At 44.9% G+C, this 17,496-nt stretch overlaps 1 long non-coding RNA gene across 2 annotated transcripts; it reads left to right on the top strand.

Annotated features, from left to right (window-relative positions):
* The first annotated feature begins 12,045 nt into the window (after positions 1–12,045).
* Positions 12,046–16,324, top strand: LOC132659863 (uncharacterized). Of its 2 annotated transcripts, none has more exons than XR_009600782.1 (3): positions 12,046–12,983; positions 13,318–13,444; positions 13,737–16,324. It is a non-coding gene; the product is annotated as an uncharacterized LOC132659863 (long non-coding RNA). The 2 variants fall into 2 exon arrangements; XR_009600783.1 differs by having other exon boundaries at positions 14,270–15,227.
* The last annotated feature ends 1,172 nt before the right edge of the window (positions 16,325–17,496 follow it).

The raw sequence follows: 17,496 nt of genomic DNA, 5'->3' as shown, positions 1-17,496 counted from the left end.
GGCCTGAGAGTGCGCTCTTGTCTAACATTTGGAAATGAACTGTCTGAGGAGACACACGTGCTGATAAAGCAAAAGACTTTATTGGGAAAGGGCACCCGGGTGGAGAGCAGCAGGGTAAGGGAATGCTGGGGAACTGCTGTGCCGCGTGGCTCACAGTCTCAAGTCTGATGGTGAGGGGGTTAGTTCCCCATGAGTTGAGGCTGTCTTTGACCAGTCATTCTGACTCAGAGTCCTTCCTGGTGGTGCACGCATTGCTCAGCCAAGGTGGATGCCAGCGAGGATTCTGGGAGGTGGTTGGACACGTGATGTCTTCTTATGACCTTTTCCAAATTCTTCTGGTTGGTGGTGGCTTATTAGTTCTGCATTCCTTACCAGGACCTCCTGTCATAAAATAACTCACGCAAATGGTTACTATGGTGCCTGGCTAGGGTGGGCTGCTTCAGTCAGTGCGCTTTCCCCTAACAATATTACCTCCCCAGCCTGATTCTCACTGCCAGTTTAGTGGCAGGCTCGGGAAAGAGACACAATGGAGAGACTGCTCCTGGCTGCATGGGACACTGGACCCACCCAGGCTCCTTGGGAATTCCACCACCCACCCTCCCTCTCTTCACTGGGTTCACCTCCTCCCACTGGGACTACAGTCCTGTCCCCTTCCTCTGTTCCTTCCTTGTGTCTCTTTTTTTTTTTTCCAATTTCATTTATTTTTGGCTGCACTGGGTCTTTGTTACTGCACAAGAGCTTTCTCTAGTGGTGGCGAGCAGGGGCTCCTCTTCATTGTGGAGCCCAGGCTTTAGGCGCTCGGGCTTCAGTCGTTGCCCTGCAAGGGCTCGGTAGTGACGGCGTGCATGCTCAGTAGTTGGCGCACACAGGCTCAGTTGCTCCACGGCATGTGAGATCTTCCTGGACCAGGGATCAAACCCATGTCCACTGCACTGGCAGGCAGGTTCATAACCACTGGACCACCCAGGAGGTTCCCCTCCTGTCAGACTGTATCCTGAGCACCTTGCCCTGTACTCCTCCTCCGGCCCCCTGGGAAAGGTCAATGGGCACTGACCCACTTTATAATGAGAAAACAAACCTCTGAACAATGAAACAGGAACTTACCAGAAGTGGTAAGAACTTTGAGGAGAATTAAAATGAGGCAAAGGAAATCAGTCCTGAATATTCTTTGGAAGGACTGATGCTGAAGCTGAAACTCCAATACTTTGGCCACCTGATGCAAAGAACTGTCATTGGGAAAGACCCTGAAGCTGGGAAAGATTGAGGGCAGAGGAGAAGAGGAAAACAGAATAAGATGGTTGGGTGGCATCACCAACTCAATGGACATGAGTTTGAGTGAGCTCTGGGAGTTGGTGATGGACAGGGAAGCCTGGCGTGCTTCAGTCCATGAGGTCGCAGAGTCGGACACGACCAAGCGACTGAACTGAACTGAACTCCCAAAAATAGTTGGAATAATACTCCCACTGATTAGCATATGAAATTACCCAGCCTGCAAAAACCAAACACACCAAATTTCGGGGCTGCCCTCACCCTTTGCAACAGCCCACTCTCTGGAGTGTGCTTCTTTCTGCATACGATTAAATCCACTTCTTAAAATCCCTTTGTCTCTCACTGAATTCTTTCTGTGATGAGATATTAAGAACCTGAGCTTCATTAGGTTCTGAAACCAGGTACTGTGGGTTTTGGCTGTGTTTAAGTGCCAGTCACATGGGTCCAAGTCCCAAGCAGGGTTTTGACTGGGTTTGAGTCTCAGCAGACAGAATGATCTCTGTTTGTTTCCAAGGCAAACCATTCAATATCACAGTTATCCAAGTCTATGCCCCAACCACTAATACAGAAGAAGCTGAAGTTAAATGGTTTTATGAAGACCTACAAGACCTTCTAGAATTAACATCCAAAAAAAGAGTCCTTTTCATGATAGGGGACTGGAATGCAAAAGTAGGAAGTCAAGAAACACCTGGAGTAACAGGCAAATTTGGCCTTGGAATACGGAATGAAGCAGGGCAAAGGCTAATAGAGTTCTGCCAAGAGAACGCACTGGTCATAGCAATCACCCTCTTCCAACAACACAAGAGAAGACTCTACACATGGACATCACCAGAAGGTCAACACCGAAATCAGATTGATTAGATTCTTTGCAGCCAAAGATGGAGAAGCTCTATACAGTCAACAAAAACAAGACCAGGAGCTGACTGTGGCTCAGATCATGAATTCCTTTTTGCCAAATTCAGACTCAAATTGAACAAAGTAGGGAAAACCACTAGACCATTCAGGTATGACCTAAACCAAATCCCTAATGATTATACAGTGGAAGTGAGAAATAGGTTTAAGGGTCTAGATCTGATAGATAGAGTGCCTGATGAACTATGGATGGAGGTTCGTGACATTGTACAGGAGACAGGGAGCAAGACCATCCCCAAGAAAAAGAAATGAAAAATGCAATAAAGCAAAATGGCTGTTGGGGAGGCCTTACAAATAGCTGTGAAGAGAAGGCAAGTGAAAAACAGAGGAGAAAAGGAAAGATATAAGCATCTGAGTGCAGAGCTCCAAAGAATGGCAAGAAGAGATAAGCCTTCCTCAGCGATCAATGCAAAGAAATAGAGGAAAACACAGAATGGGAAAGACTAGAGATCTCTTCAAGAAAATTAGAGATACCAAGGGAACATTTTATGCAAAGATGGGCTCAATAAAGGACAGAAATGGTATGGACCTAGCAGAAGCAGAAGATATTAAGAAGAGGTGGCAAGAATACGCAGAACTGTACAAAAAAGATCTTCACAGCCAAGATAATCACGATGGTGTGATCACTCACCTAGAGCCAGACATCCTGAAGTGTGAAGTCAAGTGGGCCTTAGAAAATATCACTAGGAACAAAGCTAGTGGAGGTGATGGAATTCCAGTTGAGCTATTTCAAATCCTGAAAGATGATGCTGTGAAAGTGCTGCACTCAATATGCCAGCAAATTTGGAATACTCAGCAGTGGCCACAGGACTGGAAAAGGTCAGTTTTCATTCCAATCCCAAAGAAAGGCAATGCCAAAGAATGCTCAAACTACCGCACAATTGCACTCATCTCACATGCTAGTAAAGTAATGCTCAAAATTCTCCAAACCAGGCTTCAGAAATATGTGAACTGTGAACTCCCAGATGTTCAAGCTGGTTTTAGAAAAGGCAGAGGAACCAGAGATCAAATTGCCAACATCTGCTGGATCATGGAGAATGCAAGAGAATTCCAGAAAAGCATCTATTTCTGCTTATTGACTATGCCAAAGCCTTTGACTGTGTGGATCACAATAAACTGTGGAAAATTCTGAAAGAGATGGGAATATCAAACCACCTGACCTGCCTCTTGAGAAATCTGTATGCAGGTCAGGAAGCAACAGTTAGAACGGCACATGGAACAACAGACTGGTTCTAAATAGGAAAAGGAGTACATCAAGGCTGTATATTGTCACCCTGCTTATTTAACTTCTATGCAGAGTACATCATGAGAAACTCTGGGCCGGAAGAAGCACAAGCTGGAATCAAGATTGCTGGGAGAAATATCAATAACCTCAGATATGCTGATGACACCGCCCTTAAGGCAGAAAGTGAAGAACTAAAGAACCTCTTGATGAAAGCGAAAGAGGAGAGTGAAAAAGTTGGCTTAAAGCTCAACATTCAGAAAACGAAGATCATGGCATCTGGTCCCATCACTTCATGGCACATAGATGGGGAAAAAGTGTCAGACTTTATTTTTCGGGGCTCCAAAATCACTGCAGATGGTGATTGCAGCCATGAAATTAAAAGACGTTTACTCCTTGGAAAGAAAGTTATGACCAACCTAGACAGCATATTAAAAAGCAGAGACATTGCTTTGTCAACAAAGGTCCGTCTAGTCAAGGCTATGGTTTTCCAGTGGTCATGTATGGATGTGAGAGTTGGACTATAAAGAAAGCTGAGCACTGAAGAATTAATGCTTTTGCACTGTGGTGTTGGAGAAGACTCTTGAGAGTCCCTTGGACTGCAAGGAGATCCAACCAGTCCATCGTAAAGGAGATCAGTCCTGGGTGTTCATTGGTAGGACTGATGGTAAAGCTGAAACTCCAATACTTTGGCCACCTGATGCGAAGAGCTGACTCATTTGAAAAGACTCTAATGCTGGGAAACATTGAAGGCAGAGAAGAAGGGGTCGACAGAGGATGAAATGGTTGGATGGCATCACCAACTCAGTGGACTTGAGTTTGAGTGAGCTCCGGGAGTTGGTGATGGACAGGGAGGCCTGGCGTGCTGCAGTCCCTGGGGTTACAAAGAGTCGGACACAACTGAGCGACTGAACTGACTGAGTCCCAACCATGTGGGTCCAAGTCCCAAGCAGGGTTATGTTGGGTTTGAGTCCCAGCCATGTGGGTTTGAGTCCAAACCTGGGTTTTGGCTGGGTCTGAGTCCCAGCACATGGGTTCAAGGCCCAATCTGTGGTTAACGGTTTCAGCTAGCACTCTAGATAGGACGGTGATAATGTAAGAAAAGGTTTAGAGTCAGGTCTTGGTCCTAAAGAGGTCCCAGGATACCAAGCCCGGCCAGGTATACTGAGGAAAGCGCTCTGCTGTTGTCTGCTTATTTGCGACTGGCAGGTCAGTCCTGTATGCTTATGCATATCCAGCAGCAGGTCCAAAACAGAATCACACTGTTTTCTCTGAGGTTTTTCTCCTATATTTTTTTGTTCCTGCTCATTTCTGCTCTGTTTCTTCTGTTAACCCCAGATTGCATTTATTCCCCTCCCTCTAACCCTTACAAGTGTTGACCCTTTATTCCCAACTTATAGCTAAAGCACCTCCAGCTCATCATCAACACCCCTGGGGAGGTCTTCATGCCATTTCTTTGCGACAACTTTTGGGCTAACAACCGGTTGGGAGACTCCTTTGGAAGGGATAGCATCTGAAATTGTAAGTGCAAATCTTGACCAAACTGTGTGGTGGATTTTGACTTAAGGGTAAAATTTTGGATAGAATGGGAGTTAGAGACATCATCTCTGGTTTGGGTGTGAAAATGGGTCAGGCAGCATCTATCCCAACCAATAACCCTCTGGGTCTTATCTTCCAGGATTGGGAAAGATTCAGGCTACTGAGATTAAAAACAAAGAAACTCATTAGGCTGTGTAATCATGTTTGGCCAGGGTATGAGCTAGGAAGCCAAGCAAAATGGCCATTAAATGGGTCCTTGAGTTATACTACATTGCAGTTAGATTTATATTGTAGAAGGAAATTTAAATGGAGTGAGCTTCCATATGTTCAAAAAAAATTTTTTTCCATATATTCAAATTTTCATGGCCTTGTATTTAGACAATGAGACCCAAAAGGAATTTAAGATGTGTCTAGCTCCGAGGGATAATTCTAGTAAGGAGACAAAAGACACTTTAACTGACCTACCCTATGGAGCCATCCAAAGGTTAAATCATCTGCAAGAGAGTGCCAGAGCTACTCCCCACCTACAGAGAGGAACCACTGTCTCAGGGGAAGACACAGCTAGGGAAGAACAGAGGCCCCACCCATATTCTGAAACCTCTTCTTGGAACCCTGAGTTACCCACGGGGGCCCATCCTTAGCTCAGCTAGCCTGGCAATGATATAAGTTACCAACCAGCTGTCCCTACAGTTTTGCCTCTGAAAGAAGTTCCTGGCGGAAATTGAGAAACAATGAGTCTACATACTTTTCTCAATGTCTGGTCTAAGTATGGCAGAGGACAAGTTGGGAAGCTTTTCCGAGGATCCAAAACATTTGACAAAAGAGTATGCTCGACTAGTGAGATCTTTTGATCTCACCTGGGAGGACTTAGAGATTTTACTATCCCATTGCTGCACCCCTGAGGAAATCAGTTCAGTTCAGTCGCTCAGTCATGTCCGACTCTTTGCGACCCCTTGGACTGCAGCACGCCAGGCCTTCTTGTCCATCACCAACTCCCGGAGCTCACTCAAACTCATGTCCATCGAGTTGGTGATGCCATCCAGCCATCTCATCCTCTGTTGTCCCCTTCTCCTCTGCCTTCAGTCTTTCCCAGCATCAGGGTCTTTTCAACTTGAAGGAGGAAACAGACAGAGCTGGACTCCATTTTAGGCCAGGCTGCGAACAGTAGGCTACATGTATGGTCACCCTCCCAATGGACTCTGAGCTTTGGGCCCAGTGTCTATAGAGATGGCATACCAATGGGAAACCAGACCCCCTGGATAAAAGAGCCTCAGGATTTGTACTTGGGCTCTCAGTTGCCTAAAAGAATATGCCAATTATCTCTGTAACGGAACAAAGTCGTAAATTCCATTATGTTTATCGGGATATGACCACAATCCTATTGATAAATGTCCACTGTTTATCTAGTCTTGAGACACATGAATCATGGGTTAACTTTGATCGTATCTCTCTTTCACCTGGTCCAGACTAGTTTCAAGGAATTTGGGGAGGTGGGTTTGAGCAAGTATACTTAGGGTACATAAGGTTTTCACAAAAATTGGTCGGGGTCCTTGGCTAAGAGGAGACTCTGCCTTGGGCCCGCCGGTGTAATAAACTGCACTCCGCTATCTGCATTGTCCTTCTGAGTGAGTTTGTTTTCCAGAACGCGTGGCTACAACAAAATGAGTCAGCTCTTCGCATCAGGTGGCCAAAGTATTAGAGTTTCAGCTTCAGCATCAGTCCTTCCAATGAATATTCAGGACTGATTTCCTTTAGGATTGACTGGTTGGATCTCCTTGCAGTCCAAGGGACTCTCAAGAGTCTTCTCCAACACCACAGTTCAAAAACATCAGTCCTTCGGCACTCAGCTTTCTTTACAGTCCAACTCTCACATCCATACATGACTACTGGAAAAATCACAGCTTTGAGAAAAAGCAGGGTATAATATTGGCAGGCAGAGCCCGTGCAGACCAGCTGGCAGCCCGAGCCCGACAGAGCCACGCAGTGCACAGGTGGGAAATGATGCTGTCCTAGAGGCAAGCTGGGATTGCAAGCTGAAGCCTATGGATAGAGATAGACAGGATCACATGATTAACTGTTTAATAGAGGGTCAGTTCAGTTCAGTTCAGTCACTCAGTCATGTCTGAGTCTTTGCGACTCCGTGAATTGCAGCACGCCAGTCCTCCCTGTCCATCACCAACTCCCGGAGTTCACCCAAACTCTTGTCCATCGAGTCGGTGATGCAATCCAGCCATCTCATCCTCTGTCATCCCCTTCTCCTCCTGCCCCCAATTTCTCCCAGCATCAGACTTTTTTCCAATGTGTCAACTCTTCACATGAGGTGGCCAGAGTATTGGAGTTTCAGCTTTACCATCATTCCTTCCAAAGAACACCCAGGATTGATCTCCTTTACGATGGACTGGTTGGATCTCCTTGCAGTTCAAGGGACTCTCAAGAGTCTTCTCCAACACCACAGTGCAAAAGCATCAATTCTTCAGTGCTCAGCTTTCTTTATAGTCCAACTCTCACATCCATACATGACCACAGGAAAACCATAGCCTTGACTAGTCGGCAAAGTAATGTCTCTGCTTTTGAATATACTATCTAGGTTGGTCATCACTTTTCTTCCAAGGCGTAAGTGTCTTTTAATTTCATGGCTGCAGTCACCATCTGCAGTGATTTTGGAGCCCCAAAAAATAAAGTCTGACACTGTTTCTGCTGTTTCCCATCTATTTCCCATGAAGTGATGGGACCAGATGCCATGATCTTCGTTTTCTGAATGTTGAGCTTTAAGCCAACTTTTTCACTCTCCTCTTTCACTTTCATCAAGAGGCTTTTTTGTTCCTCTTCACTTTCTGCCATAAGGGTGGTGTCTTTTTGTTCCTCTTCACTTTCTGCCATAAGGGTGGTGTCATCAGCATATCTGAGGTTATTGATATTTCTCCCAGCAATCTTGATTCCAGCTTGTGCTTCTTCCAGCCCAGAGTTTCTCATGATGTACTCTGCATAGAAGTTAATGGTGATGTAGGGTGACAATATACAGCCTTGATGTATTCTTTTTCCTATTTGGAACCAGTCTGTTGTTCTATGTCCAGTTCTAACTGTTGCTTCCTGACCTGCATACAGATTTCTCAAGAGGCAGGTCAGGTGGTCTGGAATTCCCATCTCTTTCAGAATTTTCCACAGTTTATTGTAATCCACCCAGACAAAGGCTTTGGCATAGTCAATAAAGCAGAAATAGATGATTTTCTGGAACTCTCTTGCTTTTTCTATGATCCAGTGGATGTTGGCAATTTGATCTCTGGTTCCTCTGCCTTTTCTAAAACCAGCTTGAACATCTGGAAGTTCATGGTTCACGTATTGCTGAAGCCTGGTTTGGAGAATTTTGAGCATTACTTTACTAGCATGTGAGATGAGTGCAATTGTGCGGTAGTTTGAGCATTCTTTGGCATTGCCTTTCTTTGGGATTGGAATGAAAGCTGACCTTTTCCAGTCCTGTGGCCACTGCTGAGTATTCCAAATGGGCTGGCATATTGAGTGCAGCACTTTCACAGCATCATCTTTCAGGATTTGAAACAGCTCAACTGGGATTCCATCACCTCCACTAGCTTTGTTCCTAGTGATACTTTCTAAGGCCCACTTGACTTCACATTCCAAGATGTCTGGCTCTAGATTAGTGATCACATCATCATGACTATCTGGGTCATGAAGATCTTCTTTGTACAGTTCTTCTGTGTATTCTTGCCACCTCTTCTTAATATCTTCTGCTTCTGCTAGGTCCATACCATTTCTGTCCTTTATTGAGCCCATCTTTGCATAAAATGTTCCCTATGTATCTCTAATTTTCTTGAAGAGATCTCTAGTCTTTCCCATTCTGTTCTTTCCCTCTATTTCTTTGCATTGATCTCTGAGGAAGGCTTTCTTATCTTTTCTTGCTATTCTCTGGAACTCTGCATTCAGATGCTTATATCTTTCCTTTTCTCCTTTGCTTTTTGGTTGCCTTCTTTTCACAGCTATTTGTAAGGCCTCCCCAGACAGCTATTTTGCTTTTTTGCATTTCTTTTCCATGGGGACTGTCTTGATCCCTGTCTCCTGTACAATGTCACGAACCTCATTCCATAGTTCATCAAGCACTCTATCTATCAGATCTAGTCCCTTAAATCTATTTCTCACTTCCACTGTATAATCATAAGGGATTTGATTTAGGTCATACCTGAATGGTCTAGCGGTTTTCCCTACTTTCTTCAATTTAAGTCTGAATTTGGCAATAGGGAGTTCATGATCTGAGCCACAAGCCAGTCTTGTTTTTGCTGACTGTATAGAGCTTCTCCATCTTTGGCTACAAAGAATATAATCAATCTGATTTCAGTGTTGACCATCTGATGATGTCCATGTGTAGAGTCTTCTCTTGTGTTGTTGGAAGAGGGTGTTTGCTATGACCAGTGCATTTTCTTGGCAAAACTCTATTAGTCTTTGCCCTGCTTCATTCCGCATTCTAAGGCCAAATTAGCCTGTTACTCCAGGTGTTTCTTGACTTCCTACTTTTGCATTCCAGTCCCCTGTAATGAAAAGGACATCTTTTTTGAGTGTTAGTTCTAAAAGGTCTTGTAGGTCTTCATAAAACCATTCAACTTCAGCTTCTTCAGCATTACTGGTTGGGGCATAGACTTGGATCACCGTGATATTGAATGGTTTTCCTTGGAAACGAACAGAGATCATTCTGTCATTTTGAGATTGTATCCAAGTACTGCATTTCAGACTCTTTTGTTGACCATGATGGCTACTCCATTTCTTCTAAAGGATTCCTGCCCACAGTAGTAGATATAATGGTCATCTGCATTAAATTCACCCATTCCAGTCCATTTTAGTTCACTGATTCCTAGAATGTCGATGTTCACTCTTGCCATCTCTTGTCTGACCACTTCCAATTTGCCTTGATTCATGGACCTGACATTCCAGGTTCCTATGCAATATTGCTCTTTGCAGCATCGGACCTTGCTTCTATCACCAGTCACATCCACAACTGGGTATTTCTTTGGCTTCATCCCTTCATTCTTTCTGGAGTTATTTCTCCACTGATCTCCAGTAGCATATTGGGCACCTACTGACCTGGGGAGTTCTTCTTTCAGTATCCTATCATTTTGCCTTTCATACTGTTCCACGGCACTGTTAAAAGACCAAGGAGTGGGAGGTGGCTGAAATCCTGGAAATCTCCACCCCTTCCCCAAAATAGTTGGAATAATCCTCCCACTGATTAGCATATGAAATTACCCAGCCTATAAAAACCACCCACGCCAAATTTCAGGGCTGTGCTCGCCCTCTGCAATGGCCCACACTCCAGAGTGTGCCTCCCTCTATCTGAATAAACCCACTTCTTACCTTTCACTTTGTCTCTCATTGGATTCTTTCTGCTATGAGACATCAAGACCCTGAACTTCATTAGGTACTGAAACCAGGTACCATGGGTTTGGGCTGGGTTGAACCATGTGGGTTCAAGTATCAAGCAGGATTTTGGCTATGTTTGAGTCCCAGCCACGTGAGTTCAAGTCCTAAACTGGTTTTTGGCTGGGTTTGAGTCCCAGAGAATGGGAAAGACCAGAGATCTCTTCAAGAAAATTAGAGATACCAAGGGAACATTTCATGCAAAGATGGGCTTGATAAAGGACAGAAATGGTCTGAACCTAACAGAAGCAGAAGATACTAAGAAGAGGTGGCAAGAATACATGGAAGAACTGTACGAAAAAGACCTTCATGACCCAGATAATCATGATGATTTGATCACTAATCTAGAGCCAGACATCTTGGAATGTGAAATCAAGTGGGCCTCAGAAAGCATCACTACGAACAAAGCTAGTGGAGGTGATGGAATCCCAGTGGAGCTATTTTAAACCCTGAAAGATGACGCTGTGAAAGTGCTGCACTCAATATGCCAACAAATTTGGAAAACTCAGCAGTGGCCACAGGACTGGAAAAGGTCAGCTTTCATTCCAATTCCAAAGAAAGGCAATGCCAAAGAATGCTCAAACTACCACACAATTGCACTCATCTCACATGCTAGTAAAGTAATGCTCAAAATTCTCCAAGCCAGACTTCAGCAATACGTGAACTGTGAACTCCCTGATGTTCAAGCTGGTTTTAGAAAAGGCAGAGGAACCAGAGATCAAATTGCCAACATCCGCTGGATCATAGAAAAAGCAAGAGAGTTCCAGAAAAACATCTATTTCTGCTTCATTGACTATGCCAAAGCCTTTGACTGTGTGGATCACAAGAAACTGTGGAAAATTCTGAAAGAGATGGGAATTCCAGACCACCTAACCTGCCTCTTGAGAAATCTGTATGCAGGTCAGGAAGCAACAGTTAGAACTGGACATGGAACAACAGACTGGTTCTAAATAGGAAAAGGAGTACATCAAGGCTGTATATTGTCACCCTGCTTATTTAACTTATATGCAGAGTACATCATGAGAAATGCTGGACTGGAAGAAATACAAGCTGGAATCAAGATTGCCAGGAGAAATATCAATAATCTCGGATATGCAGATGACACCACCCTTATTGCAGAAAGTGAAGAGGAACTAAAAAGCCTCTTGATGAAAGTGAAAGAGGAGAGTGAAAAAGTTGGCTTAAAGCTCAACATTCAGAAAACGAAGATCATGGCATCTGGTCCCATCACTTCATGGGAAATAGATGGGAAACAGTAGAAACAGTGTCAGACTTTATTTTTTGGGGCTCCAAAATCACTGCAGATGGTGACTGCAGCCATGAAATTAAAAGACGCTTACTCCTTGGAAGAAAAGTGATGACCAACCTAGATAGTGTATTCAAAAGCAGAGACATTACTTTGCCGACTAAGGTCCATCTAGTCAAGGCTATGGTTTTTCCTGTGGTCATGTATGGATGTGAGAGTTGGACTGTGAAGAAGGCTGAGTGCCGAAGAATTGATGCGTTTGCACTGTGGTGTTGGAGAAGACTCTTGAGGGTCCCTTGGACTGCAAGGAGATCCAACGAGTCCATTCTGAAGGAGATCAGCCCTGGGATTTCTTTGGAAGGAATGATGCTAAAGCTGAAGCTGCAGTACTTTGGCCACCTCATGCGAAGAGTTGACTCACTGGAAAAGACTCTGATGCTGGGAGGGATTTGGGGCAGAAGGAGAAGGGGATGACCGAGGATGAGATGGCTGGATGGCATCACGGACTCGATGGAGGTGAGTCTGAGTGAACTCCAGGAGATAGTGATGGACAGGGAGGCCTGGTGTGCTGCGATTCATGGGGTCGCAAAGAGTTGGACACAACTGAGCAACTGAACTGAACTGAACGTGAGTTCAAGTCCCAATCTGTGTTTAATGGTTTCAACTGGACACACAGTAATGGGTCAGGAGGTCAGAGGGCTGCATCTGCAAAGATAGGGCCTGGAGGGGGACGTTATGGGGAGAATTGGGAGGATGGATGTTCCAGGCAGAAGGCACAGCGTATACCAAGGCCCCAAAGTGAGATGATCTTGGAGTGAAGGAGGAAACAGAGCAGGCTCTGTCTTGAAAGCAGGACTCCATCTTGGGCCGGACTGTGGACTTTGAGCTATATGCCCAGTATCTAGGGAAATGACATACCAGCTGGAAAACCAGGCCCAACTGGAAAACCAGGTTCCCAGAAGGAAGAGTCCTAGGGCTCTCCATCACCTAAAAGAATGCCTTAATTATCTGTGTAACCGAACAGAATCATACATTCTATTATGCGTATTGGGGTATGACCACAGGCCTATTAATAATTGTTGACTGTTAACTACGTAGGCTTAACATATATGAATCACAGGTTAACTTTGATTGTGTCTTTCTTTTTCCTTTGTTCAGACTAGTTTCAGGGAACCTTATACACTTAGGGTATATAAGGTTTTCACAAAAACTGGTCGGGGTCCTGGGCTAAGAGGAGACTCTGCCTTGGGCCCACCGGCGTAATAAACTGCACTCCACTATATGCATTGTCCTTCTGAGTGAGTTTGTTTCCCGGAATGCATGGCTACAACAGGAGCATTTGAATTGCAGCCAGGAAGCTGTGGTTTGAGCTGGGTGAGTAAGGAGGAGATGGAATAGATCATAGAGACAAGCCACATGGGACCTTGTGGGCTGAGGAGAGGATAGTTTTGAGGGTTATGGTGCCTTTGGAGCAAGGAAATTACACAACTGAGGTTTTTTTGCAGGGAGTGGGCTGTGTTAGGTCTTTGTTGCTGCGCATGGCCTTTCTCTAGTTGCGGTGTGCAGACTTCTTGTGGCCATGGCCTCTCTTGTTTTGGAGCACGGGCTCTACATCACATGCGCTCAGTAGTTGCAGTGCACGGGCTTAGTTGCCCCACTTGGTTCCTTCCCAGAGCAAGGATCAAACTCGTGTCCCCTGCATTGGCAGGCGGATTCTTAACCATTGGACCACCAGGGAAGCTTGTGGCATGATTGGCTTTAAGTTTTAAGAAGCACTGTGGCCGCTGTGGAGACTGTTGAAGGCGGAGGCCGAGACAGCATCCAAGCCAGAGGAGGTAAGTCAGGGGTTGCAGGGGTTTCTACCAGCTAGATCTGACCTCATCCTGCCACTGCTCAAACACCTTCTGTGGTTCCCCACTGCCCTTGGGAAAGCCACAAAATCCTGCTACATTGGATTGAACAGTGTCTCACAAAATTTCCCATCCACCTAGAAACTCAGAATATGGTCTTATCTGAACATAGTCTTTGCAGGTGTCATTAAGGTAAGGCTCAGATAAGACTGAGGTAGGAGATAGACTCCAGGTTGAGCATTTACAATCAGCCATCTTTCTGTTTGCATTTCCTGAGGCAAGAGACAGATGCACTCCAGCTGAAGAATTTACAATCAGCCGCCTGTTTGCTCTCCAAAATAGAAGTAACAACAGAAACAGAGCCAGTCTTTGTCTCTTGTAAACATCTCAAGTAAATAATCATGGCAAGGACAATAACCTTGACAATAACCAACAGGTTATATCAATAACCTCAGATAAGCAGATGACGTCACCTTAATGGCAGAAAGTGAAGAGGAATTAAAGAGCCTCTTGATGAAAGTGAAAGAGGAGAGTGAAAAATTTGGCTTAAAGTCAACATTCAATAAACTATGATCATGGCATCTGGTCCCATCACTTTATGGCAAATAGATGGGGAAACAATGGAAACAGTGACAGACTTTATTTTCTTGGGCTCCAAAATCACTGTGGACGGTGACTGTAGCCATGAAATTAAAAGACGCTTGCTCCTTGGAAGAAAAGCTATGACAAACCTAGACAGCATATTAAAAAGCAGAAATATTACTTTGTCTACGGAAGTATGAATAGTCAAAGCTATTGTGTTTCCAGTAGTCATGTACAGATGTGAGAACTGGACAATCAAAAAGACTGATGCTGAAGAATTGATGCCTTTGAACTGTGGTGCTGAAGAAGACTCGAGAGTCCCTTGGACTGCAGGGAGATCAAACTAGACCATCCTAAAGGAAATCAACCGTGAATATTCATTGGAAGACTCCGGGAGTTGGTGATGGACAGGGAGGCCTGGCGTGCTGCAATTCATGGGGTCGCAAAGAGTCGGACACGACTGAGCGACTGAACTGAACTCAACTGAACAATAATGTACCCTGCTCGAGGACATGTTTCTCCTTCCTGAAAACCTTCTGACTAATCCTGTTATCTTAAAATGTATTTTATGGGAGCGGGTCTAGTAAGATCTTCACAGTCTTGAGACATTCTTTTGACTTATTGTAATAACCAATTAAAAAGTATATAGTTCCCTTGCTAAGACTAGGGAACGGAGTACTCTTCATCCCCCTTCTGATGTCTGTGTCGGAAGCTTTCTCTGTCCCTTTTTCACTTTAATAAAACTATTGCTACACAAAAGCTCTGGAGTGATCAAGCCTGGTCCCTGGTCCCGAAGCTAAATCTTTTTCTTCAGAGATCACGAATCCGACATTGTTCACCATAAGCTATCGATCAATGCCAAGAGCCAACTCATTGGAAAAGACTGTGATGCTGGGAAAGATTGAAGGCAGGAGAAGGGGACGGCAGAGGATGAGATGGTTGGATGGCATCACCGACTCGATGGACATGGGTTTGAGCAAACTCTGGGAGATGGTGAAGGACAGGGAAGCCTGCTGCACTGCAGTCCATGGGGTCGCAAAGAGCCGGAGACACTGAACTGCAACAGCAAAGGACAGAGAGAGGCAAAAGCCTGCCTCTCTTTGTAAAGAGATTGAGGGATAAGGGAGTAAAGGATTAAGGAATCTCCACCTCCTTTTTAGGATAAGGGAGACACTACGCATGCACAGAAGGGCTCCTTGGGGTCAAAAGTCAGAGGATAATTCCAAGTTGTAATGAATCTTGCTCCTCCCAGAAGCATTCACTTAGACATCCATCTTGGCTAAGGGGTGCATGCTCATCCCGGGGGGGGGGGGGGAGGGCGGGTGGCGGCAGGCGGGGAGGGGTGGGGCGGGGGAGGTCCTGAGACAAATAACCAGGGGAGGGACAAAGCAAGAGACTGGCCTGACCGAAGACAAAGAGCCTAATAACTTCCTCCTTATTAAGGATTTAAACTTCCCGAAAGTGCAACTCTCTCTGAACTCACTGTGTGCCTTTTCGCATGTACTTTTCAATAAATTTCTTACTTTACCTTCCGCCTCCTCGCCTGAACCCGTTCTGACTAGCAGGCAAGGACTAGGGATTCTAGCCCTAACTGCTGGCTCCTGTGGCCCAGTGGTTAGGACTCCCGGTCTGGGGAACTAAGACCTTGCTTCCAGTTACACCTCGCTGCTGTTTGCTGCAAGCTGCTGTTGAGTGCTGTGCACGTCTGAAATCAAGATTGTGTGGGATTAGGGTGAGCTCTGAATCCAACGAGAGCATTTTTATAAGAGACTAGATTAAAAACCCAGAGGGTCACGGGGAAGAAGGATGAAGTGAAGATGGGAGCAGAGCTTGGTGAGATGCACCTACAAGCCAAGATTGCCAGTAGCTGGGATTGACTTCCCTGATGGTCCAGTGGCTAAGACTTCAAGCTCCCAATGCAGGGGGCCTGGGTGTTTGATCCCTGGTCAGGGAACTAGATCCCATATGCTGCAACTAAGGCCTGGTGCAGCCAAAAAAAAAAAAAAAAAATTAGCCAGTAGCCACCAAAAATTGAGAGAGGCAGGGGACAGAATCTTCCTGAGGGCCTTTCAAAAAGAACCAACCTTGCCAATACCTTGATTTCTGGCCTCTAGAACTGGCAGGACATATATCTACTATTTTAAGCCATCCAATCTGCGGCCATTACAGCAGCCTTAGGAAACGAATATACATGTGAACAGATCACATAGTCAAATACCATATTTTTTTTCCCAAGAGAGTCAAATCATATTATAATTTCCATCTCAGGATTAAGGGAGGAGGCAAGTGAAAAGAATGGTGAGGGCTGGACCAATAAGTACCCACTGTGATACATGGAGAAAACCATAAATCGAAAAGATACAGGCACCCCAATGTTCATTGTAGAACTGTTTACAATACTCAGGATACGAAAGCAACCTAAATGTCCATCAACAGGAGAATGGATAAAGAAGCTGTGCTACATATATGCAATGGAATATTACTGAGCTACACAAAGAAATGAAATTGTGCAATTCGTAGAGAAGTGGATGGACCTAGAGACTGTCATACAGAGTTAAGTAAGTCAGAGAGAGAAAAACAAATATTGTATAATATCGCTTATATGTGGAATCTAGAAAAATGACGCCGATGAACTTCTCCGCAAAACAGAAATAGAGACACAGATGTAGACACCAAATGTATGGGTACCAAAGAGGGAAGAGTGGGTAGGATGAACTGGGAAGTTGGGATCGACATATACATACAGTTATGTATAAAATAGATAACTAATGAGAACCTACTGAATAGCGCAGGGAACTCTACTCGGTGCTCGGGGGTGACCTAAAGGGGAAGGAAATCCAAAAAGGAGGGGATATACATATAGCTGAGTCACTTGGCTGTTCAACCGAAATTAACACAACATCGTAAAGCGACTACACCCTGAATTTTTTTTTAATATATCCACCGTGAGGGGACTTCCCTGGTAGTCCAGTGCCTAAGACTCCATGCTTCCACTGCGGGGGCACAGTTTCAATCCCTAGTTGGGGAGTTAAGGTCCCATGTGCCATGCAGCATGGCCAAAAAAAAAAAAAAATCCACTGCGACTCATTCACACACTCATGCGTTGTGTTCACTGATAAGTGGACCTTACATGAGTTTAAGGCTTGAGACATGACACAGACCTGGATTTGAATCTTGAGCTTGGCTGCTCCCTCCCTGTCTGAACTAGGCAAGCAGCCAGCTCCCTTGGCCTTAGTTTCCCCACTGTGTATTGTGGTGACTGTCCAACTGGTATTAAGTTTCTAGAAGTGTTGGTGTGTCTGCAGCTGTCAGGGGAAAATTCCAAATGAGGATTGACCTTGGCTTGCCCCTTTTTCTTGTGAGAAAATGCAACGTTGCTTCAGATTCTGCAGGCGTCTTATTTATTTACTATTGAGGAGACAACAAGAAGGGTGTCAAAGGCAGGGAGCGGGGTA

The sequence above is a fragment of the Ovis aries genome, chromosome 5 (assembly GCF_016772045.2).
Source record: "Ovis aries strain OAR_USU_Benz2616 breed Rambouillet chromosome 5, ARS-UI_Ramb_v3.0, whole genome shotgun sequence".
Taxonomy (NCBI): domain Eukaryota; kingdom Metazoa; phylum Chordata; class Mammalia; order Artiodactyla; family Bovidae; genus Ovis; species Ovis aries.
This window is presented reverse-complemented; position numbering and strand designations above follow the sequence as displayed.